A 26,318-nucleotide genomic window follows, 5' to 3' on the forward strand; every position below is an offset into this window, starting at 1 on the left:
CCAAGAATGTCTCCACCGCTGAAGCCATAGCCTACAAAGTATGCTGTTCCATTCAGGAGAGGGTCAATACAGGGTGGGACATGTCAGGTGTGGTAAGGACATTGCCAAGGGGCTCCTCTCACCTCCTCAGATGACAACAGGTAGTTATCTTCCTTTCCTAACATGTCTCATCTGCTTTCCTCTCCTGGGTAAGGAGAGTCTTTGCTAAAAATGCTTTGAAGATGATGTCCCCCAAATGAGACAGAGATAAAAGCACCCTCAGTGACTCCACCTAATTCAGATATCTGAATTCAATTCGTTCACTTTAAAATATATCAATAACAAACTATCGTGTCCATTTTAAATTGTGTCTTACTTGAAATGTTTGATATAACTTATGTTATACCAAAGTATAGATTATTACTTATTCCCCTTCCTCTCCTCAGCAGATGAGGAAAGGGGCTAAAAATTAGTCAGATTAGCTGACATTTCTTATACATTCTTTATGTTCCAGTGAATTCTTGTATGCTTCATATTTGTTAAAGTGCTTAATCCTCCCAACAACCCTATGAGATGAGTATCTTCCGTAGCTCCTTTACAGAAGAGGGGAAAGAGACACAGAGCCAGGAGGCGAAATTCATCTGAGACGTGAACCCACCATTCACGGGCCTCAAAGGGTGGCAGAAATCCGGTAGGTCATATTTCCAGGGATTTGCAAAACCATTTCCATTTCAGAGATTCCTGTTGTTGTTATTGTTTTAACTTCTAATAGAATAGAAATCTTTTCTGGAGCAATATGACTGTAAAACAACTAAATGCCACCCCTTCCTCCACACTGCATGGTACTTGAGTTCTGGCAAGGCAACATGTAAGTCAACGTGCGCATTCACCCTCCACGGACAAATCAGAGTCCCAAGCAGCGACCCATGTGATAGGCTCTTTTTAGTACATTCGCTATGCAAATATAAAGTATGAGGAGAGTAAAAAGCTTTCAAGAGTCTGCGATTTAGAAGCCATATGAATGAGAAGTTGGGAGTGAGCGCAAAATTGATAGAAGTGGAAAAAATTGTGAGAAGGGTGCCAAGCATCCCAAACAGAGCAGGGTAAACAGTGGGGATTCAATGCCTTTTCTTATTTTCCACATATACCATATTTTTCCTCTTAAACCACTCTAGCTGTCAGCATATTCAAGCTCTGTCTTAGTATCCCTCAAGCCTGCCCTGCTAGAACCACTCTGTGGATGCCTCACATGTCATTGGAACAAGTTTCCTTGTTAGACCAGAGTCCCAGGTCTGCGACTGGCAAAGTCGTGTTCTGTGACGTGTCCTGCGAACCTGTCATGGACAGCTAGTCTTGGGCAGGCTTGTTATTTTCCTCGTTCAACTCCTCCCCTCCCTAATCGCAGACGCAGCTCCATCTGTCATCCCCCTTTAAATCCTGGGGTCATCTCTGACTACTCTTCAACGTTTAACAGATCCCAAATCCTCTCAATTACTTTTTTCAGTATTTCTTGCAAATGTCTCTTCATTTCCCACCATCATTATCGTAATAATGACTCTTTGCAATTTCCATTAGACCAGCAGTTCTTAACAATCAGGTGATGACTCAGGAGAGGTTCGATGTGGGTCATGAATCTTCTTTTTTCAAACAGTTAAGTGTCCTGATGATTTACTTAAAAATTTGGAGTAGATTCAAGGTTATGTATGTAATATGCAAGAAAATAAAAATGGAGTGACTAGCTGAGAAAAGGGTGGAAAGGAAGGTGATGGCCTAAGAGTTCATCTCTGCCTGGATAGGGGAGTGTGTCTAGTACTTATGATTGGGAGCCATGAGTAGGGCTGTTGTTTGGGAAAGCAAACGGAATGAAAAGAGGGTGATAAAAAGCGAAGGAGGGGGAGAGAGCAGGAGAGAGAGGGAAAGAGACTTTCTAGAAATAGGATAGTAGAGTTAAAAGTTAGAAAAGGTAGACAATTCCTTTATTAATGTGTGTATGCCTCTCAGAAATTGTTTAAACATTAACTCATTGAGTTCTAAGTGATGGAAGACAAAGAACTGGCAAGATCATAAGGGAGTGAACACTGTGTGTGGTGGAGAAAGGGAAGATACATTGATTAGGTCACTTGGCTTCGGTGTTGTCTGCCAGCTTCCGCAGATGCCAAAGATAGAGGTGAGAAGCTTGGAGGGGCCTCTAACACGTAAGGAATGATAACTTGTCTATAGGTTCGGGACACTTCTGAGCTTGAGCTGTATAACTCGGGGCTGCAGGAATAATGATGCTGATAATTAACCTTTATTGGACATTTGCTGTGCAGCAGGCATAATGCTAAATGCTTGACATGGATAATCTTACTATGGCCTTGTCTTATCAGAGTCCTGCTCACTTGTATTTGTCTTAGTTCATATGCACATGTGAGTGGCAGAATGAACCTGGAAGCTAGACAGGCCTAGATTCAAACTCTAGCTTTATCATTGCCTAGTTGTGTGCCTTAGACAATTCAGCTAAACTACGTAAGATTTGTTTCAATGGGGGTAATTATAACTACCTTTTACGGTTTGTATGAGAGTTACTGATATATGGCATGGAAGAGATTTCTAGCTGTCCACAAAAATCTGTTTTTCCCCTCATATTTTTGGTGCACAGCTAGATTACATTTCCTGGCCAATCTTGCTGTTAGGTTTATAGCCTTGTGGGGATGGCTTCCTCCCATGCAGTGTGAGCAGAAGTGATGTGTGCCATCCCAGGCCTGGCCAAATCCCTCATGTGTGCTCCTTTGTGCTCTGTCTCCCTTCCATCGGACTTGGCTGGAGGTGCCCAGGGCAACCTTGTAAGCCATGATTAAAGATGGTGAAGCTGCTCTTGCCCTGGGATCCTAAGTAAAGTGCTGAGGAACACCACCCTGAACTACTAGGTAAGAAAGAAAGAAGAAAGAAAGAAAGAAAGAAAGAAAGAAAGAAAGAAAGAAAGAAAGAAAGAAAGAAAGAAAGAAAGAAAGAAAGAAAGAGGGAGGGAGGGAGGGAGGGAGGGAGGGAGGAAGGAAGGAAGGAAGGAAGGAAGGAAGGAAGGAAGGAAGGAAGGAAGGAAAGGAAGGAAGGAAGGAAGGAAGGAAGGAAGGAAGGAAGGAAGGAAGGAAGGAAGGAAGGAAGGAAGGAAGGGGAAAAAAAGAAAGAAAGAAACTTGTTCCTAAAGCCTCTGACATTTTGGAGTTTCTTGTTGCCATACATTCTGACACCTGAGCTAAGAGTCTAGCACCCTGCATGGTATCTTGTATTTGCTCACAAATGATTCTCTAATCAGGTATGAGTTTTGCATTTACCATCTGGTGAAAAATGGGTATGTATAATAAGTGTTGAGAAAATTTTTGTGGGCTGATTAATTAGGAGTCATGCAGGAGTGTTGCTTGTCCAAATTGGAAGGAAACAACCAACCAAACATCCCCCTTGAAACTAAGTCTATATTTGACGTCATTTAGCCAGAAACCTCTCTTCCTTAGTGACACAGTATTTACTACCTGCAATTGAATTGCTTGGCCCCTTGCAGTGAGCACACCAGGTGCCTGCTCCTTATTGAATTATGGGCCCTTGGCTTTTTTCCTGCCTTCTTCAATTTTTAAATGAAACACACACACACACACACACACACAACTCCAACATGCCAGAAAGAACAATATTTTAACAATGGGACTACTAACTCCATTAGCACACAGACCCGGGAGGTGCTCGGGTTAAGAAGTTTGAACTCCCTGCTGCTACACTGCAGCGTGGTGGAGCTGCAGGAGGAAGCGAGGGCTCTTGAGTGGCAAGAGGCGGTCCTTCATCACTTTAGCAAATCACTGGAGCTCTCTGAGATCCATTTTCCTCTGTGAGATGTTGTGAAGACCCTCTGTACCTTAGTACATTTTATACTCAATCCTCTGTAGTTGGCGGGCTATTGAAGACCATCTGAATAATGCATGTCATGCAGGAGGGAAAAAGCACATCGTGTTATGCAAAGGTTATGCTGTTACTATTATTTTTATTACATCACAGGAGCCAGGAGACACAGGTTCTAGTCTCAACTCTGCCATGAATTAACCACTCTCCTTGAGTCAAATCAGTTACCTTCTCTGGGCCTTTGTTCCTCATCTATAAAACAACACTATTGATTCAGATACTCTTGTGGGTTCCTCCTAGCCCTAGAATTCAGTGATTTTGATTATTTCTCCGATTCTATTATTAAAAGGCAGCCAGCTGCATGGCGGCAGTCCCCCGCGACAGCCAGCTTTCCTTTCTAGCAAGCTGGGGTGAGGCAGGGGCTCTGCGAGGCACTTCTTAAGTCACCGCACCTGTGTTCTGGGGAGCAGCAAGGTGGGCAGACGCGTGAAGGCGCAGTGGCAGGGTAGCCAGCAAGGGCCTCCTCCCTGCGCCCTGGACACGGTGAAAAAATGCCCCTGGCCTGGGCCATTTTTCTCCTGAAGACAGTGTTGGTTTTACTGTCAGCTTAAAGAGGGCTCCATTGAGCTCCCTGTAAGCCGGTGTTGATTTCTCTCTTGTCATATATCCTGAGCCTCTTTACCAAAGAAACACCAAATGTAAGTGTGCGTGGCAGCTATTGTGGGCTCTCCTGTCCGCCTCTGTCACCCCACAGCACCCAAAGGTCTTCCTTAATACTCTCTCTGGGATCTGTTTGCCTCTTTGCTATCCTTGCCTCACCTGTAACACGACCTGTCCTCCCCGGCTGGCTTCCAGCCTCCTTCCAGCCTCTGTTTTCACTCTGTAACACATAATTACTCTGTCTTTTATGCCCCTTCATTTTCCACCTCATTAACTCTCATTCTTGGCACAAAAGTGCCTCCTTTATGGGCTGCAGTGAGGGAACAGCAAGGAACTCACATTTGGCCACTTCTGAATTTGAGTCACATTGATTGTTTAACTTTCCTCTTTGGGATGCTTGAATGTAGCGCCCTCATAAACACTCTGTGTACAGAGCTGTCGTCCATTCTGCTCTTTGCTGCATTTTCTGAATTTCTTTGAATTTAGAAATTCAGGGCCCTATTTTCACTGACTCCATAATCCATGTCTGAGCAGTACCTTCCCCATCCCACTCCAAATCGTAGTCCAAAGCCCTGCTCCAGGTCTTTTTTTTTTTTTTTTTCCCTTCACGTTGGTCCTGAAAATGGCCCCGTTTTTACAGCAAAGAGATCTGTATGGTCAGGAAAAAGGAAGACAGTTTTTAAAAAGAGTTTCTATTTTATGAGGCTTTGCCACTACCTGGAGTCATTCTAGAAAGTAAGGAGGAGAGTGGATTCTCTGATTTAGCTGGTGAAGGCCACCCAAGATGTTGGGAGTCATCAAGCAGTTCAGCATATGTTCAGGCCTTTTCAGTGCTCTGGAAACCTTTGTTTCAACAAACACTTGGAAAGAAGCAAAGCAAAGAATGTTGGAGTTGTTCCCGTGGAGGTCAACGGTGTTGGCTGCATGGGGCAGAAAAGAAGCGAGGTCTCCTTCCTCACTTAAGGAGCTTCTAAGGGGCTTTTCTGTACCCTTTGTACGTGTGCAATTTAATTGTGAAATACATGTTTGTCCTTTACTAAAATAATTTCAGGTCGTGAAGATCCTGTTAGAAAGAGATCTTTTAGGAAAAGTTATCTTGCTTTGTGATGCCCTTGAAAAGAGAATTTTAGAGTACCAGCAAAGGAAGGGATTTTTAGTAGCTATCTTATAGATTTATTTTCCTACACACGCCCCCTCTCTCCTTTCCAGATAAAGTTACAGATAGAGTAACAAAGGCACCAGAAGCTGTAAATACATGGGCAAATCACCACTGAGCTGGTCTTGCTTAAAATGTTCTTTACCTATGATGATAAAAGTGAAGTTTTACTCATCAATTCAAGTTACATGGGTCTCCTCGCTGGAGTTGTAGAAACAATAGTCAAAGCTCAACTGTCTTCCAGGAAAGGGGCCTATCTGTGTTCTAAGCCAGTCAATAGAGCAGGACCCTTACAAGCTGTGTGAAACTGGCAAAGTTATTTAACCTCTCTGAGCCTCCGGTCCCTCATATCTGAGATGAGGACGATAGTATTTACCCTGTAAAACTGTGAGGACTCAAATAACTACATGTTAAGTCTCTGAAGCCTGGTAAGTTCTAAAGATACGGTATTTAGTACCAATGTTGTTATTTTTTTCCTAAAATCTAGTGACTATAAGTCTCTTAGGGTGAAGGACTGTGTTACATCCCTAACTTGCGACCTTGCAGCGAGCAGCCACTCCACATCTGTGTGCTGAGTGGACACAGGGCATATGCAGGGCTTGACGCCTTTGCCTTATGCTGATTAAAGCAAACGTTTGCCCTGCCCTCGCACCTGAGCAGTGGAGCGGGAAGGAAACCCATGCCAATCTTAAGGCCCAACCTGTAGCCTTTTCTCCAAGGAAGCCTTCTCTAATCCTCCAGAATTACGACATTTGCCTTCCTCTGAGCTTCCCTAGCACCCTCCTTGTGTCATCGTCAGAGTATTTTATCATAGCAGGACTAACAGTCATGCTGGCTGTAAGTCTAGAACTGTGGCTACTGTTGAACTCTTAATAGAATAAACCCAGTGCATCACACTCAGCAGGCTTTCAATTTTATTGAGTTGGAGGGAACATATATTAACAATGCTTTAGCATTTTTGGTACCAAATCTCAAATTCCTTTTCAGGCCTCTTTTTCATACATACTCAGCAGAATACAATTTCTGCCTTTAAGATACTTCTGACAGGACACTGCTCTGTCATCTTATCCATTGAGACTGATTTTCAAGGCTTCTTGTTCAATAAGTGATTGTTGATTGACTGAATTAATGAAAGAAGCAAAAGCTGTTATCTCATCAGTGAAAATGATAAAGCACAGAAAAGTGTGGTGATTTACCTAAGGTCGCACAGCAAGTTAAAGACAGAGAAGCGGAACCTGGGTCTGTCAGCTTCTATGCTGATGTTCTTCCAAGTGCACAATGCAGCATCCTGATGCTATGGATCCTTGTATCTAATTTTAAGCTATGAATAGCCACCTCCTTCCTGTTTGTCCATGATACCCTTTTTTCCATTTTTTTATTCTAAAAATATAAGTACTTGGAGGAAAAGAAAAACATTATGACCAAATGTACCTTTGGTAGAAATTCTGGGACCAATTTATTACATCAAATCCTGATTTAGATTTCAGAATTCATTTGAATGGATTAGTTTCACAATTTGTATATCTAATTATGTTTTCCTATGTCACCAACTGCAAGCAATTTCTCTCCTTTTAGGATTATTGTATCTTTAAATGTAAGACATAAGACACAGGAATTACCATAGCAACTTGCTTTTCTAATTAGACTGCAATTGCTGACAATCGATATGATTAGACAAGGTCAGTGATAGAGTAAGCCCCATAGTATTTAAAGACAGCTGGGAGGTGCAGAGGCAATGAAGAAATGAGAAAACTATTAGAAAATCTCTCCCCAGAGTTGAGTGTGAGTCTTTTATTGCTCGCTGCTTGTATAACCTAAAGAGGTGTCTTATAGTGGCAACGGTTTATAACCGGCCAGCAAACTGGGGAATGGAGGCTGAGAGATGCTCAGCTGAGGTTGGTTTTGTTTTCTTCTAGTCCCCAAACACTTTACAAAACTAAAGACTGAAAATCACCAACTTAAAAGTGAGGATAAATAGTAGCCAAAAGGGGAGTTAATGAAGAGGCAAACTCAGGGGAGCTGTTTTCAGCTCAGATAGGGAACGAAGGGATTTGAGGGGAAATGGGAAGGGATGGTCCATAACCAAGTTTGCCTGGAGTGGGGCTCGTTGAGCTAAGTTTGTGTAGCTCCAGGCATCATAGGGAGCTGAATTGGTTTCTAATTCTGCATCATCTGAGCTTCCTTCAGTGGCTTCCTCTCCTTGCCTCCCTGTACTGATCTTTGCTTTAAAGAAAAAGTCACTCACACCAGTGCCAGTGTCTGACAGCTGATTAAAATCTGATTGACGGGGAGGTGGGGATTACATGTCAATAGGGAGCAAAGCTTTAACAAAAGAGTTGTTATGAATATTGGACACAAAGGAACAGATAGTAGAAATACTTGTGGAGCCCTTAGGTCTTTCTGGAGATCCTTAAATCACATCTTTGATCTACCATGATTTTATAACAGGCTGGTTAAGAATGAGCTCCAGGCCCTTACCCACTGATGAGAAAGATGAAAATGAAGTAATTGTCCCAGCAGCTGAATTGTAGGTGTCTCTCAGACACAATGCACCACCATGGAAAGCAAACACAAAGCCATGCTCCCTGGGAACATTTGTGTTACGGAGATAAGACCTGGAGTCTGGGGGGCTCAGATGATTGATATCTAGTGGGAGAGTGTAGAGTGATTAGCTTTCTGCCTGATGGTCCCACTCCTGCACCCCCTTCTCCAGCCATTCTCTGCCTAATGACTGAGTGGGAAGAAGCCAGTTATGACAGGGGAGAGGATGAGAGCTAGAGCTCCTGAAAGTTGCTGAGATCAGGCCTTGGATTATCAGAGTATTGCTCAACCCCTAATAAGATCCTGAGTAGTTAAGGAAAGTTGACCTGCTCACCTGTGGTTAACATTCCCAAATCTCCTTCTAGCAGGGTATCTGTAGCCCTCGAGACACCTTTAGAGCACAGCCCTATGTGCAAGACAACGGTCGCCAGTTAGTTTTAGTTTTCTACTTGCTTATCAGTAATATATGTATTTATAGATATGTATGTATATTTATATATTTTTAGGCTGGACCTTGGGGAAAGTTACTCTTGGTGTCCTCAGCATCTTGTTTCTAACACTTCTTTCCCCTTTCTGTCACTTCTTCGTTGAGATGCTCAGTACCGTCAGGCAGCCCAGCTTGTCAAGGTCGAAGGTAATCTAAATTGTATCTTCCACTAAGATAATTGGTTACCTCCCTAGGTCAACCTATTTTCAAAGCAGAGCTGGGAGAGGGTGGTATTCTCTCACAGACAATGATGCTCTCAGTGATGCTGAGAGTCCTGACTGGTATGGAAGCCTGAGATGTAGGCCTTTCTACCTCCAGGCACATGCCGGTGCTGGATGAAATAGGTCAAACATTTAAAAAATACTTAGGCAGTGTAGAAACTATGAAAGTGACTCTATCCCTAACCTGATCAGAATGATGAAGCCAAAGGACCAAGGGAAAACTCTGATCAGCTTAATGGCTGGGTTTTGAAGCTTCAAAACCCACTTGGGAAGATTAGTCCAAATTGCAGATTGTATCTGAGAGGAGCTAGAGTTGAGCCACCTTCATGAAGTCAGGAGTCAGGAAAGGCTGCATGTTAGTGAAATGCGGGCTCTAAAATTCCCCTTAGTAACTGGGGGAAGCCGCTTGGGCCCCAGGTGGAAACAGTCACCTGCAAGTGTTTATAACACCAGGCTGGTGACACATGATTCTGTTGGTTGAGAATTCACACCATCCACTGGGTACAGTAAACTCAAACCATGAAATTAATAGAAAGATCATCCCCAAACTGGAGAACATGGAAGCGCTCCACAGCAGCACATGAGAAACTGTCTGTTAGGATGTTTCTACACCCAGAGCGTGGGACGTTCGCTGAACACACCTCATTCCTCCGAAGATGGGCTGAGGGAAGGAAACACCACACCAGAGAGAATATTTATACCTTAATGACTGGAGATTAAAATAAGACTGCAAGAGGTTTAAAAATAAGTATTTTTCAAATGCTCAAAGAGATAAAGGAAGATCTAGAAATCTTAAGATAAAACAGAAAAGTGTGAAAAAGGACAGGTGTAAGAAAGAATTAGTGGAAAATGCTGCTATAAGAATTTGCAGTCAAGGTAATTAAAAATTCAATAAATGGATTGAAAAAATGATAAATGAACTACAAAGTGAGTAGAACATGTAACTTCTAGAAGAGTATAGAAGAAAGGGAGACTAAAGAACTTGTAATGTGACATGTCAAGCTTTCGTGGGAGAGGTTTTATTACTGCATGTGTCTATGAGTACATATACAGGGCGGGGCAAAAGCAGGTTGACAGTCGTGAGTACACGAAACTCAGAGTTTATTTTTGTATTATTATTTATTAATTATTGTATTATTTTTCCATATGAACAACTGTAACCCTACTTTTGCCCCACCCTGTATGCGTATTTGCTGGATGCCGAGTGTCCTCTCATAGATCGCACGTTTATTTCCACAGGGCACTTGCATGTTTCCTAAATGTAAGTCTAAAGCAAAGCTTTAAGCATGCATAGGCCAGGGGGCATTTCCCGGCCGTTCTGTTGCAGCAGGTACCCGTGTGCTTGCTGCTGCATGCGGCTTTGTCTCTGAGAAACCGGCTGCAGGTGCTTCGGGGGCTCTTTTATATCCTTGTTTTCTGGTCAGTTTTGAAGGAGCCCACTGTCTTCTTTTTAGTGTGTTGCCAGGCTTGGATTCCGGAGACTGGATGTCTTTTATGTCTTTTACATTGATTTCCCTCTAATGATATTCAGCATCCTCTGACAGTAAAGATGCCATATTCACAGGCCTTTCAGAGGCTTCTGTCTCACTGAGCTTCCCAGACTCAGCCTCCCTGGAGGACACAGAGCAGCACAGAAGGAAAAATGATGCATGACTCTCTCGTCTTCTTTCCAAGATTAACAAAAAGTGTACCTTCCTCGTATCGTTGCAGTGTCTCCGCAGTGTTTTTCTCAGCACTCTACAGGGCTTTCGATTTGAACTAGAGCAGACATGTTCCTTGTAGACTCCTGCTTTTTCCCAACCTGGTATCTGATCCCTTGTGTTTATCATTTTCTTGAATTAGGGATCCTTGCCCTTGTCTTTTATCACTTCAATAGCTATCATTTTTCTCTAAAACATTATGTCAGCATACAGCTATGGGAAAAAATTAGGATACAAAAGAGCATGCGTAATATAATCTCATTTTGATTTCTTAAAACGTGAGTCAGCAGAGAAAGAATTGTGAAAGGCTGTTTAGTAAAATGTTAACAGCACATATCTCTCATTGTGGAATTACATAAAACCCTCATTCTTTCTAACTTTCTGCATTGCTTGTTTTTTTCTACAGCAAGCATGTATTGCTTTTATAGTCATAAAAATTCCTGTCTTAATTGTGAAAACTAAAACCCAAACTGTTTCCATCAGGGACAGTATTCCTGGCCCCACAGTCTGGGAGAGTCTCTAGGTTGTTAAAGGAAGGCAGACAGCACTGTACACAGTGCCTTGTGAAACAATATAAGCTGTGGTTTGGGGAGCTACTTAAAAAACAGAGTTGTCGCTTACTTTGTGTTTCCTATTCAAGTGCAGTTAGGCTTATTTTAGGAATAGGCCCAGAGAAGTGCTGCAGAGGTGGACATGGAGATATTAAGGCCTGGTAAGACCAAAATGGAATCTGGGTCTCCAGTGGACTGCTATATCTCAGACCAGGGGAGTAAGTCTTCTTGAAGAGCACTCCTGATCTCCCTTTCCCTGCTCTGATTTTTCTCCCCACCACTACTCAGAACTTATCATCTCACTCTTTCTATAAGTTACTTCATCTTTTTTTTTTAAGTTGATTGTCTTTCTCCTGGTCCAAGAATCTGAACTCCCTGAGGGCACAGATCTCTGCCTGCTTTGGTCACTGTAATCTCTCCAGTGTCTAGCACACAGTAGGTCTCAGTAAATTATGCTGAAGGAGGAAATACATGCTACATGTTTATGTGTACACAGAGGGAGGCATGGTAACCCTGCAGGCAGGGGAACAGCGTGAGTAGAAATGAGAAGGCAAGAAAGGGGAGAGCATGGATATGGGTGGCAGTTAAGGTCCTTGGAGATGAGTAGTAGCAAACAAAGCCGGATGGCTAAGCTGGGGAGAGATGATAAAGAGAGACTTGAAAAGAAAACAGGAGGGAATCAAAATAAAGAGTGAGCACACTCAGGGCATGTGCTGAGAGCAATGCAGAATTTCCTAACATTGTATTAAGTCAGGGCTCCGACATTGACATTGGGGGAAAAGTTCTCTCCCTGATTGAAGGAAAAGTGGACAGTGATACAAAATTTGGAATAGAAATGGGCTTGATGGTTTCGTTCATTGTCTGTCTGTGATAATATTACCTGAGTCAAACATTCAGAGTTTAAAGGCTTTGCCTTTGGAATCATTTCCAATTCAAGCCACCTGACAATGCAAGATAGCTATACTCATGCAGAAACAGGACATTTAAGGAGATAAAGACCTTTTCTTTAGGCTTCTCTGAAATTCTAATGAAATGAAACAGATCTGTGCCTCCTGCTTAGCTCTGAGTTTTTCATACAATGCATTTGAGAGCCCCTCTGTGAGGATGTATTTGAGCATTTTGGTGGTGTTCATTTGTGATGAGTATGGGTCGAAATGGAATTCACTCAGTATAAAATGTTTACATACTACAGTGAGCACGCCTCTGCTGTTTCTGAAGAGAGAGCACACTTTTCTACTTAGTCCAGCTTCTCAGGCTGACATGTCACAGAGCTCCTCCTGCCATGCAGAAAATCTAAGTTATAAAGGAAATTGCAATTAGGGCGGGCAGAACGGAGACCCTGTCTTTCCAGAAATGTGCATATCTCATAAAGATTTCCAAGCTACATTTAGAATTATTTTGGTCCTCATGTTATCTTTAATTGATAGCCCTGGAGGATTTAAAAATATATATTTCTAGATTATTCTAAGGAAGGTCCAAAATAGGGTTGCTGGGAAACATTGTAATGCAATATACTAGAATTGACCGTGAGTCTGGTCTGAGGAGTTTCCCTGAGGTCCTTCCTGAGGACCTTTCTGAAATCCTTTCCTTTTTCCCCTTGATGTCCTTGTCTGAAGGGGAGGCGATAGAGTCTCCCAGTCTTAGACAGAGCTTCCTTCCTGTCTCATTTTAAGAGGTGAAGGGGAAGAAAACATTGGAGAAATGGTGCCATCCTCCCACCATATACATAGCAATCATTTGGAAGTATTTCCAGGGACATAGGCAAGGCAAATGCACATTCATCCATACCATATTTTACACTGTAGAGTCTAGAGCTGGTGCTTTTGAAACTTGACCTTCCCAAATTTTGTCCAGTGGCCTACTTCTGGGGCATTTAACCTGTGGCTTAAAGGTGACCATCAACTTCTGTGTTTAAGAATTATTTGGAGTGAGAATCAGACCAGATTTGATGTCAATGGCTGAGTGAGAAGATTTTAAGTGCCAAAGACGGAATGAAAGAACAAAAGCGACACTGCAACCCGAAAATAGGATTGCCAGAGCACTGTGGGAAGTCTCAGAAGGAGGCAGGAGCAGTTTGGCAAAGGTGGGAGTCAAAATCCACCAATGGCCTTGATTAAGGAGTAAAAAATTCATTGCTTGCAACATTTTTTCCTCTATATAGGATGGGCAGAGAATTCACCCGTGTTTGTTACTGTATCTTTTGAAGTCCTTCAAAGGACATAGTTTTGCTTTTAATCATACATTAGTGAATGTTGGAGCAGCAATTTCCCTTTTTTATGGCTTTCAATGTGACATATTAAGCTCTAAAGAGCCAAATGTATCTCTAAGGTTGGCATCCCCAGACTCCAGTGGCATGAGCCAGGAGCACAAACAGGTTAGGACCAAAGAGACAGAAATAATGAGGGAGGACCGAGGATGTGGCATATTTAGTTCAGTCAGATCCTGCCATTTGCATTGTTTAAATAGAGGATTGCCAGGAGGCAGAGACCAGCTGTAGTGCTGTGTCACCTGCAAACTCACTGAGCGGACAGAGCTTATTTTCTATCCTGACATTGACAATAGTGTATGAAAAAGGTGGGACGTAGGAGATCTTAGAGCATTTTAAAAAGCACATCAACACCTTCTCATATTTCTATGATGAAGATAAGCATTGACTTGACTTTCTCTAGAGATCAGGAAAACGCTATTGTTGTTCTTGGGAGAAGAATATTTCCCTGTATGACTTCAGCTCTGCCCTGGTTTGGGGGAACACTGAGGAATTTTACTCTGTCCTCAGGAAGAAAAAGCACTTTCTGGAGCTAAAAGGCCTGGGTGTGCCAGACCACCCCAGGTTTACCACTTCTCCCACCTGTGCTTCTGACTAGATGTGGTTGTGGTATGTTTATTATTTACTCAGTGAATGCAATCCATGAAAACAGAGAAACTGGACAGGTAGGGCCCTGAAATGAATTTTACGTGTGCCCTGATTTGACTATGGAATTAGGCTGAGATAAGTGGACATATGGAGAGTGTTTTGAGTCTTTGCCTGATCTGCTTCAGGACCCTGGCCTTGGAAAAGCAGACTTTGGTGTGCATCTTGGTCCTGTCCAAATATACCCGGCCCCAGCAGAGGAGACCTCAAGCCTAGGGTTGTTGATAGCTCCAAACAGGGTACTCAGGGTCAGTCACAAATTACATCTGACATTGGCCTGTACCAGAGACCCTCCAAAAAGACTTACAGGCCTAGCAGATCTATCTAATACTTAGAAACAAACCCAAAAACATAGCCAAAATGGGGAGACCAAAAAACAAGCCCCAAATGAAAGAACAAGAGAAGTTTCCAGAAAAAGAGCTAAATGAAATGGAGATAAGCAATCTCTCAGATGCAGAGTTCAGAATACTGATTGTAAGGATGCTCAACAGCATGAAAAGTTATGGAAGCTATGAAGGAAATTAAGAATGGCATAGCAGAAATAAAGATTACATTGGAAGGAATAAACAGAAGATTAGAGGAAGCTGAGGATTGGATCAGTGAATTAGAAGACACAGTAGGAAAAATTACTTAATAAGTGCACATATGTAGATCTCCTATTTCCTTTGGTTCACAAAGCCAGTCTAAGGGACATCTATGCCATGGAGAGAGCTGACTTCCTTAACAACAGTTCCCCAAAATCAATGACACTATGCAGTTTTAAGTGTAATTTGGGTCTGCCTATTGTACACAGACCATTATACTATCAGGACAATGGCGGACAAGCTCCTAGCATCCCGCCTGTAGAATCATAGTGGGACTTTAAAGGAGTCAATATCCTGGTGAATTCAGGTACTTATCCTAGTATATGAAGCTTTCCTTTCCATTCTAGGTTGATCTTTCAGAGCTTGGTGGAAGCCCATCGTGCCCAATGTGATAGAAGGACAAGAGCTGTGGGAGACTGCATACCTCTTTAGGAAGACCTCAGATCCCCATTATGACTTCTATTCTATTTCATTAATATCTGCCACTCAGAACATTTCCCCCTCCCCTTTGATTATGGAAACCCTACAGTCTCCGCAAAACCTTCTCTGATCAAATTGCCACCTCTTTGAACTGTTTTCAGCACCTGAGATCTGGACAGCAATATTTAGAGGTTGCTCACTTTCTTGTGTGTGTCTTCTGTTTCACACAAATTCCTCTTATTTCTATAACTACATCACAAACTTCTTGGGGGTTAGAGCCAAATTCCATATTTCCTTTCAGCTCCCAATATGAAAGACCGAAAGACAAATGATAGATGATAAAAGGAGCTAAGAAACTTCTAATAAGAACGAAACCGAGAGTTTGTGGTGTGTTGTTCTTTTTGATTATACAAAATCATAAGCAGTGGGGGAGATTCACATGCACAGTTGGTGAGGAGCACCTTCTGTTTATTGCCATTCCCTCCCGGAACCCACTCACCCTCCCACCTTCCCTCATTCATTTTATACACCACACTTAAAATTGGAGGCATAACCTTGTTCAAGAATGTGCAAAACAGGAACACGGTAATGAACTCTTGTTGCTGCTATAAACTTGATGGATGGCTTGTGGAGGAAGGGCATTAAATGGCAATCTTGGTCCAGTGATTAGCTCTGTGGCATTCCTCCCTTGGAGCTCATGCAGATCGGCATAGCTTTCCTTCTGCTCTAGGTTTCCTGTGGGCTTCATTGTGTGCCAAGAATGTTTCTGGGTCTTCGCTGGAGGAGAAAGGAGCAAAGGTCTTTCTGCTTCTTTCCAGCATTCCCACTGCCTTCCTCCATCTCACTTCCCCCAAGCCACCTAACTCAGAACTCTAGCTGTGCTTGACCTGGATAAAACCTTATGTGCTACCTTGACCTGCACTTTCCCTCTGACCTCTGCCTACCTCAAACTGCCAGGACATAAAGCCTGTATTCAATATCCTACTTTTTGCCTGAGATACAGAATTCCTGCCACAAGGAGTGCTCAGGCTCAGTTTTCCCAGATGAACCATATAGTGGGTTAGCTCTTGAAGTAGTTGCATGTGAATTGTATTTTCCATGTCTGGCTGTGTTTCCAGAGCAGCGACAGGGGGGCTCTCAGGAACCGGGACAGTACTTTCATAGTGACTAATTATACTAAAAACAGGACTATTTTAACCATTGAATGTGACCTGACAATGAGAAAGAAAGTGAGAACACTTTTTCCCATTATCATTTGCTTATAGCAATGGGGCAAATGTTTATGCATTTGTGCTGGGCTTTTCTCTAATTGTTTTGTGTATATTTTATTGACAACTACTCTGGAGCAGGGAGTGTCAGCCATTTCTCTTTGATCTCTCACTTTATAGCTCCTTACACAGTAGTAGTATTTTTTAGATCTTGTCACTCCTTATGGATCATGGACCAGCAGTATTGGTCTCGCCTGGGAGCTGGTTAGCACTACAGAATCTCAGGTCCCACCCAGACTTCCTCAGTCAGACTCTCCTTATTAATTGTTCCCCAGATGACTTGTATGCACATTAAGATTTGAGATGCCGTGATGTAGGAGACATCTAGCAGGAACTCATAAAGTGCTCATTGCATTAACTAAAAGAAAAATTCTCTCTTGCAAAGATGAAATTCTGTGTCTTGGCTAAAAAGTTCTGGCTGAATACACATGTTACTAGAATGTTAATTCCAAGGGGAGACAGAGAGAAGTAGGCAAAAACATGGGCAAAATAAGCCAATAAATATGGTTGACTTAGAAAAGAAATTTCTATTAAAAATGATGTTTTGATAAGATAGTTTGGACCAATTTTTAACAATGGACACACCCTTTCAAAGCATTTCCTCTTTGGCATGGAATAGGCCAGTTTTGCACTTGGATTTTCTCTGCTTGGATCAGGCATTCATCGACTTCTAGGACATCAAGACTGAGCAGGGAGTATGAGAAATGCTGAGCAAAAACACCTGCATGTGAAGGTTATGCACCTTGTAGAAATATGTGTTGCTTTTTTCTTCTGACTTGGACAGTCTGTAACTATCCGGTACTGATGCAACTGTAAGACTCTCAAGGTGTAATTTCTCTTTAATAAATGAGTGGCAGCTTTGCAAAAAACCACGCATTACATGGAGAATGTGCATGGGATGTGGCATTGGAGGAATCCCACCTCCATGACTTCCTAGCTGTTGATCTCAGGCCAGTTACCCAATTTCCCAGAACTTCATTTCCTCACCTGTGAGATGAGCAAAGATACCTGCCTCAGCTGCCACTGAGGGTTGGTGTTGGAGATTGTGAGCTAATAGGTATATGAAGCATTTCAAAACCATAAAATTGGAAACCAATGCAAAGATATTCATACTACTGTTACTACTACAAATAAAATGGATGAGACCTTTGCAAATTTGTTTCTGTATGTCTTACTTCTCTCCATCAGAGAGCAAGATGATCACCCTCCTATATAATATATTATCTGGGCCTATATGTTACATTCAGAGATATGAGAGAATAATAGATTACTGTATGTGCATTGGAGTCAGAATGCCTGGGTTCATATCCTGGTTCCATCACTTATTAGGTACATGATATTGGGCAAATCACATAACCTGCATGGCTTCAGGGCCCTCACTGTAAAACAGGGGTGATGAGATTATGACAATTAAATAAAATAATGCATGTAAAGCAGCTTATCTCAGTTTCTGACAAAATAATCACTCAACAAATGACAGCTGTGATTGCTGTTGTTCACCAGTTTGGGAACTTCTTTAGAGCAGGACTGTGTATCTTTATCTTTATTGCCTGGAACATCCAGCATTAATGTTCTAGGTACATAAGCTTCCTCAAATCATTCCCTTATCTAATTAACCCGTATCTTGTGGCTCATGAAGAACTTGTGGAATTATTGACTGATGGATGGATTATGCTTCTCTGAGTTTGTTTGATCTCTCTTGGAGTTGCTCACAAATGGAACAGAACAAACACAACAGCACATACACTAGTGAGAAGGAAGTGTCCCTGGCTTGAGGAAGCTCATTAACTCTACAAACCTCATCCTCACAGGTGTCCAGGGAGTGATGGAAGTCACAATCACTTACTCTGTGAACCCTGATAAATCATTTGATGGGTTCGCTGGTGTCATCCATCAGCCTGCACTTGTCTTGAGTACTTGACTGAAATCTATAAATCTACTCCCTTTAAAAAGCCCCAACAGGCAATCTCTGATTTGGCCTCATTTTCTTGAAGTTAGCATGGAACTTCTTTCTCTGTAGATTTTTGTTGTTGTTGTTATGGAATTTGGTGCTGTCTAGGCCACGATCCTTTCCCCCCAAAGCAAATGTCTGCTTTACTAAATGAGAAGTCACATCTTAAGTGTCTTACTTGATTGGACTGAGAAGTTTTATGTATATATAAAGGAAAGCATAAGGGGGCACATTTTAAATAAGTACATGAAGACTGGCACCTCAATTTTTAACATTCAGTAAAGAAAACAACAACACACCAGCCTGAGTTCTCTATGTGGTCAGTCAGACCGTGAGGGAGCCTGTCCTCAGTAGTGGAATCTCAAAGGCACTCATGTCAGTGTGATTAAGGGGAGCTCATCCTTCCTCAAATTGTAGTTCATCTACACATGGACTTTGCAGCCCAAACAAGTAAGTCCACCCCAGATATGGGTTTTCATGTATTGAAGCCAATCTCCTCAAGAACATGTGCCATGTTGACTAAAATCCCACCGTAAGCGATTCACCCCTTTGAAATAGTCATTAACCACTTCATGTCTTTTTAAAAAGGCAAATTGTACTGGAGGAGCCAATTCATAAACTCCTTAGACTTTAATGCCAACACATCCTTCAGATGCTGTTATTTTTACTGGGAAAGAAGAATGGAGGATAAGATTTAAAAGATATTGAGAGCCTGATTTGAGGAAGAGCTTCTGAATGGTTGGGAAATGACCCAAGAGGTAGAGATGACAGATTCAAGAGCTCTGCGTGCCATCCCCTCCAGTGTGCCCAGCCCTGTGCGGCCCTTTGGAGGAATATGAGAAGAGAGAGGGCCACGAGGAGTAGTGAGTGTATGGCTGAGCTGAGGCACCATGAACGGGGAAGCAGAGCCTCCACATACCTTGTGTTTGTAGGCACTTGTAACTTTTCAAAGCACGCTCACATCCAAGTGCAAATTACATGTTTATGAAGCACTTGGCATCAACAATTGCTATCTCTATGCCCAGATTCTCTCAGAATCTCAGACCCACTGGGGTGGTTAACTTCCACTTTATTCATTGAGGCTCCTCTGGCATTTATCCCTCACTCTTATGCTTTTCCTCTCTGCCTGTTCAACTTCTGAAATGGTCTGAACTATAAAAACACATCTCTGATCATTTGAAGCCCACGCAAGCTGGCAAGGGTGGATCTGAGCCCCATAGGAGAGGTTTACGGAGTGTGAGATACAGGCAGTTTATTTGTTGGGGAGCGGGGTAGGCAGACAAGCGGGTCCATATTCTATTTGAGTCTTTTACTGTTTAAAGCATCTTATTAAGTCATAAATGACCCAGATGGATGTGGTCATGATGGGCATGGGCTAAATGAGGAAATAAAAATGAATAGTTTGTCCATCGATCGGAGCTTGCTTTTAGATCACATCTTTTTATTTTAATACCATTCTATTAAAAAAAAAACACAACACAAACCTAGCAAGAGTCCCCAGGGCAGAGCCATGAGGCTATTTTTAACTTGAATATTATGCTGCCTTAATCGTATCTTCTCTGAGTAGACAAAAACATTGAGTTACTGGCAGAGAGAGGGAAAAAAGAGACCAGTTCATTTTCTGGTATATCTGTGAGCCCCAACAAACATTTGAAGGCCTCTGCCACAGCTTGCCTTGTCAAGAAAGGTCAGAAGGGCAAGCATGGCTGAAGCAGAAGTCTTAAAAGGTGATGTTGCTTGGCTGTTCATTAGAAAATTGAGGATTGTATTTGATGGAAGCCAGGAAAGCCTTGTTTAAGTAACCTATGTCAAGTCTTGCCTCCTGGGAGGCTTAGCTGCTGAATAAAAGGCACTAAAGCAGGGGTCACCAGGACCATGAATACCTTGGAGCATTAAATGGCCAAGAGGGTGGAGGGTCTTAGAGATCGAACATGTAAATTAGGACCTATCTATGCTTTCCTAGTCCAGTGAGCATCTACAACATGTATATTTTTTATTACTATAAGCTTGCTGGTTCACAGTGGGTGCTATGGACTGAATGTTCGTGTCCCCAGCCCCCAATTTATATGTTGAAGCCTCAATTCTCACTGTGGTGATGTTTGGAGGTGGGGGCTTTGGGGAGTAATAAGATGAGGCCCTGGGAGTAGAGCTCTCATGATGGAATTGGAGCAGGTATAAGGGGGTAAAGAGACCAGAGCTCTCTCTTGGCCATGTGAGGGTATAGCAAGAAGGCAGTTGTCCACAAGCCAGGGTGTGGATTCTTATAAGAACCTGACCACGCTGGCATTCTGGCCTTGGACTTCTAGTCTCCAGAACTGTAAAATAGAAGTGTTTGTTATTTAAGACGCCCAGTCTGGTATTTTAGTATAGCAGCCAGAGCAGACTAAGACAGTGCAGCTCTCACTTATATTTCTTACTTATAATCCCTCTCAGCAAAGGAAACCCTACACTACCTTTATGGATAAAGAATAAGGGACTGAGGTGTGAAGAGTTATAAGGAATATAGTGTTGGGAGCATCCATAACATCACTAGACTTCAAGAACTCTGTTTTCCCTATCAGACTCCCCCTCCCCCACCCCAACACACAAAAAGAAATCAAAGCAGAAACAAACAAGCAAAACCCCAAGCACATAAACACAAAGCTCATACATTGTTCTCTTTCTGAGCTGGGCAGCTATTAGATATCGTAGAGTTTATTTTAAGGACCCACCTTGAAACAGTTGAAAATAGGAGACTTAATGGAAACACTAAAACCACATCAACCCAAAATGTGACAAGAAAACAGCTTCTTGTGTTCCTGGTGAAGCAATAAATACAAAAAAACTGCTTATTTTCAGAATATTTATGGAGAACAGGAAATGAGGTAAGGACTTTCACTTCTAGACACTAACTCATGTTTGTTTGACCTGGGTCAATAACGACAACTTAATTGGCCAAATTCTTACATTTCCCAACTGCTTACTAGTTACTTTGCAACTTAACACAGGCATCTCCGTTCGTCAAACCCTTGGACTAAAGACGGTCTCACCAGGAGCTTTACCCAGAAATGAGTTGGCACAATTGAACTTGAAGGCAAAAATGCAAATCAGATCATTCATGTGGTTGCTCAAAATAACCCATCTGACTTCCATCATTAACTATGACACTCAAACTGGCCCCATGGCCATGTGCTCCATGGCCTCCCCCAGCTTCTGCTCTGATCGTGCCTCCTACCACCTCCCTTTTGTTGGATCTCCAGCCCCACCATATAGACGCACTACACGTGCTCACGCATGTTCTTTCTGTGAATTGGATTCAGACTTAAATATCATCCATCTCAGCAGCTTTCAACTGTGGATGTACGTTAGAATCATCAAGGGAGCTTTAAAAATGATCAATATTTGGCCCCACCCTAGACAAATGGAATTTAAAAACCCCTGGAATAGGTAGGCCTGTGCATTATTTTAAAAGCTACCTAGGGGATTTCAAAGTGTAACCTGAGATGACAACCACTGAACCTTGCTGTCTTTTTGATGCCCAAGGACTCAAATCCCCTCTTCCCATTCAGAGGCCTAACTGCCCCACCTCTGGTCTCCAGTTTTTTACTAGGAGCCTGTAGAATCATCAGCCTGTCCCTCTTGCTTTATTTCAGTAAGTAAGACTCAGCATTCCTTTGCCTGTTAATTCTCAGAATCACAGAAGGCCGGGGTAGGAATGCACCTACCTTATCTAACAAGAAGGTGCTCAGGGAGGCCAAGTGGATCGGAACCCACATTTTCTAGCACTGTCACCATCATGGTTTTAATTGCCTGATTTACTTCGTTTCCTTTTATCTGTGCTGAATGAGGCCCAAGAACTTAGAATTCGGAGGGTCCTCAACTTTTTTAGTGTGCTAGCGACAGTTTTCATCCAATAAATCTTCCTTTATAAGTCCCTCTGTTAACTTTCCTTTCCCCTGTGATTTGGGGGTGGAGGCTGGAGTGTCAGACTAGTGTTCTCATTTTTATATGCAAGTAAATCACTTGATTATATTTTTTGTCCTTATGTTATCATGAATATTTCAGATGAATTTTATATGGTTCATATTTATGGTTTGGGAGCTATTTCACATTTTGGCTCATTGCGGTCTCATCTGCATATACGGTGTCTCAGCTGATGTTGATTGGTCTCATTTACATTTTCATCATGCTCCTATTTTCAAAGATATTTTGTTATACCCTGGCTTTTCTCTCCCCTCCAGTGTTATAATAGCACGGTAGATGTGTTTTTAAATTGCTCTCATTTCCATACATAATTTTCCTGGTTACCATAAATCACCACATTGTCACCTAGTCCCCCCACCCTATTCAGTGTAATCTTCACACTTATACCAAGCTGACATATGGCTCCGAAGTAATTAAAGACCATGTAAACAGTTTACGATGCACTTTGCAAAGCCACTTCACATTGCAGAGAGTGTAATGATTTCCTTTCCCCCCCAGCCAGTCCCAAAGCAGTGGAGAGGAGGTTGGAGATAGTGAGTGCTGATTAAAACTAAGGTGTGAACAGTAATAATTTCATTTCCAATGGAGATGCTCCTGCTCTGGTTCTACCAAAAAGCCTCCTTTCCCTTTTGAATTCAAGCAGAGGGGAGTGGGGTGAACTGGGTTAATGAAAGAAGAATCATCAGCATGGGCTGAGGCAGAGTTATTGGATCCTTTCAATCATTCTAACAGGAGGAAGGGGGGACAATCAAGGTCATCAAATCCCAAACCACCCTGCCCACAGGGACCTTTCTCTTCTGGATGGGAACAGGACTAATTTCTTTTTTAGACCTTAGTTGTTTGCCCAATTACTGACATCCAGTCCCCACTATTTTTCCAGCAATGACATCAGTTTTTGTTTGTGGATCTCCCTCCCCCACTCGAAGTCCACGTGGTTGGGGTAGATGCTTTCAGCTCTAAGCATGGAGCCCACTGACCCAGCTGCAGCCAGTCTGAGTATCACATTCCCTTAGCTGCAGTGGTTGGGCCAGGGATGGTTGTGTGGCCTAAGCAAGTCATACAAATCTGAAGATTTTGGGGGATGGGGCAAGAAGAAGATTAGCTCTTTCCTTCTGAATAGAACCCAAGATGGGAAGGCAGCACAAGGGCTGCCTGTCTGGCCAGCAGGGGCAGGGCTGATGGCTGAAACCAACATAATGGAAGCAAGACCTGAGGGAGGGAAAGAGGCCAAGTCGTAAGTACACTGAACCTGAGCACACAAACAGAGATGTTTCTGGAGCCATTCTTCCTCTTGACCATCAAGTTAAATGAGCTATTAAATCCCCTTTCTTGTCCCTTCAGCCTGTTTGAGGTTTATTTTCCTTTGTCTCTCACAGCAAAGAACCCTAACAAATGCAATGTTTGTGTTTGCACATATTAGCTTGTATATTTTTGTCCTGGGTTATATTTTAAACTATAACTATGTAAATGTCTAGATCATAGTGGATTCTCAGCCAGTGTTTGTGTGCCTTTAAACTTCTACATTATTTATCATTATTATTCATATTATTTAGTATTTTCTTTTTATATCTGGGTATCTTGTCTCTCCAACTAATTATATTTGTTTATTCACTCATTTTTTATTCATGCATATACCAGTTATTTATTGCATTTAATCTGTGTGAGGCACCATGGATCCAATATAAAGTAAAAGCAAAAATGTCCTTGTGCTCATGGAACTTCTAGTCCAATAAGGGAGTTAGAAATGAATTAAATTATCATCTAAATAAGTGTAAATTTGCTAAAATGATAGTCCGCACATAGAGACTAGTGGTGATATGAGAATGTATATATTATGGGTTATCCCCTTATTGGGAGGCCGGGGAGGGCTTTCCTGGGCAAGTGACACTGGTGTGGGAATCTGAAGGATGGGAGGAGCTGGCTAGATTAAAAGGACAATGTGGAGACGACACCTCCATCAGAGGAACAGTGTGTGCCACGCAAGGCCCATGGTAGGCAGCACTTTTATGAACTAAAAGGGGGCTAGTAGAGCAAAAGAGAGAATGTAGAGGTCCAGTTTCTTTTTTTATCTTAAGAACAGTGGTAAGGCATGGAGAATGTGCGCGCGTGTGTGTGTGTGTGTGTGTGTGTCTGTGTGTAAGATGGAGGGGGGCGGGGCGCCAAAGATGGAGCCCTGGAATATCTGAACTTTCGAGAAGAAAGATGGAAGGATGGCTGTGGAGTAGTCTGGGAGGGTGAGAGGGCAGGCAGAGGGGTGAGATGGCACGGAGGTTAGAAGGGAAAAGAACATTAAGAACAGCATGAATGGCCAGTGACATCTAAGGCTGCATATAAGCACTAAGAAGACAAAGCAGGAGTCACTAGATCTGCCTGTGACGATATTGTCGGGAACTTTACTAGAATATTAGTGTCAGACAATCAGTGGACACACAGCAAGTGGGCACCCTAAGGAATAGTTGAAAGGAAAGGAGAGGGAGGCAGTGAGTATAGGCCGCTCTTTTGAAAGAGTGGTAGTGATGGGAGGAGAGAGGAAGGTAGCAGGGAAGGAAGGTAGAATTCATACAGAAAGCTTTTTCTCCCTTTTTAAAAATAAGGATAAGTGGACCTTGGCCACACGTGGAACATGAATGAAAGGGATTTTATGAGTTGTGGAGAGGGAGATATTGGAGAGGAAATCAATATTTATTAAGTTCAAGAAACTAGTTAAAAACTGAAGGAAGAATGAGAATGCAGGGGGTAGGTTGGGGAAGGAGCTGAGAACTCCTGTAGAAGGTGAGACAAGGGATGAAGGTGAGCGTAGAGACCGAAGGGTACAAACAGTCTGTTCAGAGTTCAGTTCAGTGCCAGGCTCTCTACTAGTAATGTTTTTGAAGCCTTAGGACATAAAAGGTACTGGGGAAAATAAGATCACTTTAATTTTCTTTCTGGCATCTCAGTGTGTCAGTGCAGGCTGATTAATAAAGACATGAGGCAGAGATGGACAAGCTGTGTCTGAGGAAGTCAAGGAGTTTCTGAGCCAGCTGCCCTGTCTCTGAAATTATTGCTATGTCAGCTCAGCTCAACCATTAAATCACCGCAGAAAGATCGTGTCTGACGTTAAACGCCCAGTTAGGGGTCAGTCACATTGATGGATTGAACTTGATTAAGGTGGATTATTTGTGATATCTGATATTCCTGTTTTTAGAATAATTTTGATGTAATTATAGGGCTGTATGTGGGGCAAGGCATATCTAATTATCATCTGGTCTATGTTAATTCCAGGAAGGGCAAAAGCTAATTCATCAGGAACACACCTTGAGCCAAAAGCTCTGCAAGTCTGTTGCTTTCCTGGTTCCCTTATCTCCCAATTCCTGTGAGTGCTGAATGTCTTCAAGAAGGTAAATCCTGAAGACTGCAGGTCTTCAACTGAGCTCTCATGCAACTGGAGGATGCTTGCACTTAGAAATTAGAGGTCACATAGACCATCTCCCCCTTTTAGAACTCCTCCTTTAGCACCCAGATGAGGAAACCAAGGCCCTGAAAGATACAGTGATGTAATCAAGGTTACACAGTAAGTTTCTATTAAAACTAACACTCAAACTCAGAATTCGGACCACCCTCCTCTAAGCAGGTAGTTTAATAATAACTACCTGATTTCTGTCTCTTCCACTAATGCGTTTTTTTCTCATGTTCTCAGACCTCAGTAAATATTCTCCTTAAAGGGTGGAATGGCAGGGGGGTGGGTGGGTGGAGGAGTGAAAGGACCAAGAGGAAAAATTGAATAGCTTCAAGAAGGAGAAACACAGGTAACCTGGGGGATTGCTTTCATTCCCTTCCGTGTAATTTGGTTATCCGTTGCTGTATTTATTGGCATTTAAGTCCTGAATTCTGGCTGTTGCTGCAGTGGAGAACACATTTTCCTGACCCTAAAGGCCTGAGAGACATAATCAAGAGCCTTCAAAGGGAGAGTGGGTTACCTTAAATATGGGAGAATTCCTTCTGCTTTTTATTGCTCTTTCCCATTTTGAAAAAAAATCCCATTTGGGGAAATCCCTGCATTAAACTAGCCCCATAAGA

The 26,318-nt window shown here is 42.5% G+C and overlaps 1 protein-coding gene across 1 annotated transcript in view; it reads right to left on the minus strand.

The window, feature by feature from the left end:
- FSHR (follicle stimulating hormone receptor) overlaps nt 1–26,318 on the minus strand; it is a gene marked incomplete at both ends in the record, with an annotated part of 130,405 nt that overhangs the window by 44,954 nt on the left and 59,133 nt on the right. The gene's annotated exons all lie outside the window — the stretch shown is intronic.

The sequence above is a fragment of the Miniopterus schreibersii genome, assembly GCF_964146895.1.
Source record: "Miniopterus schreibersii genome assembly, chromosome: 13".
In the NCBI taxonomy this organism is placed as follows: Eukaryota; Metazoa; Chordata; class Mammalia; order Chiroptera; family Miniopteridae; genus Miniopterus; species Miniopterus schreibersii.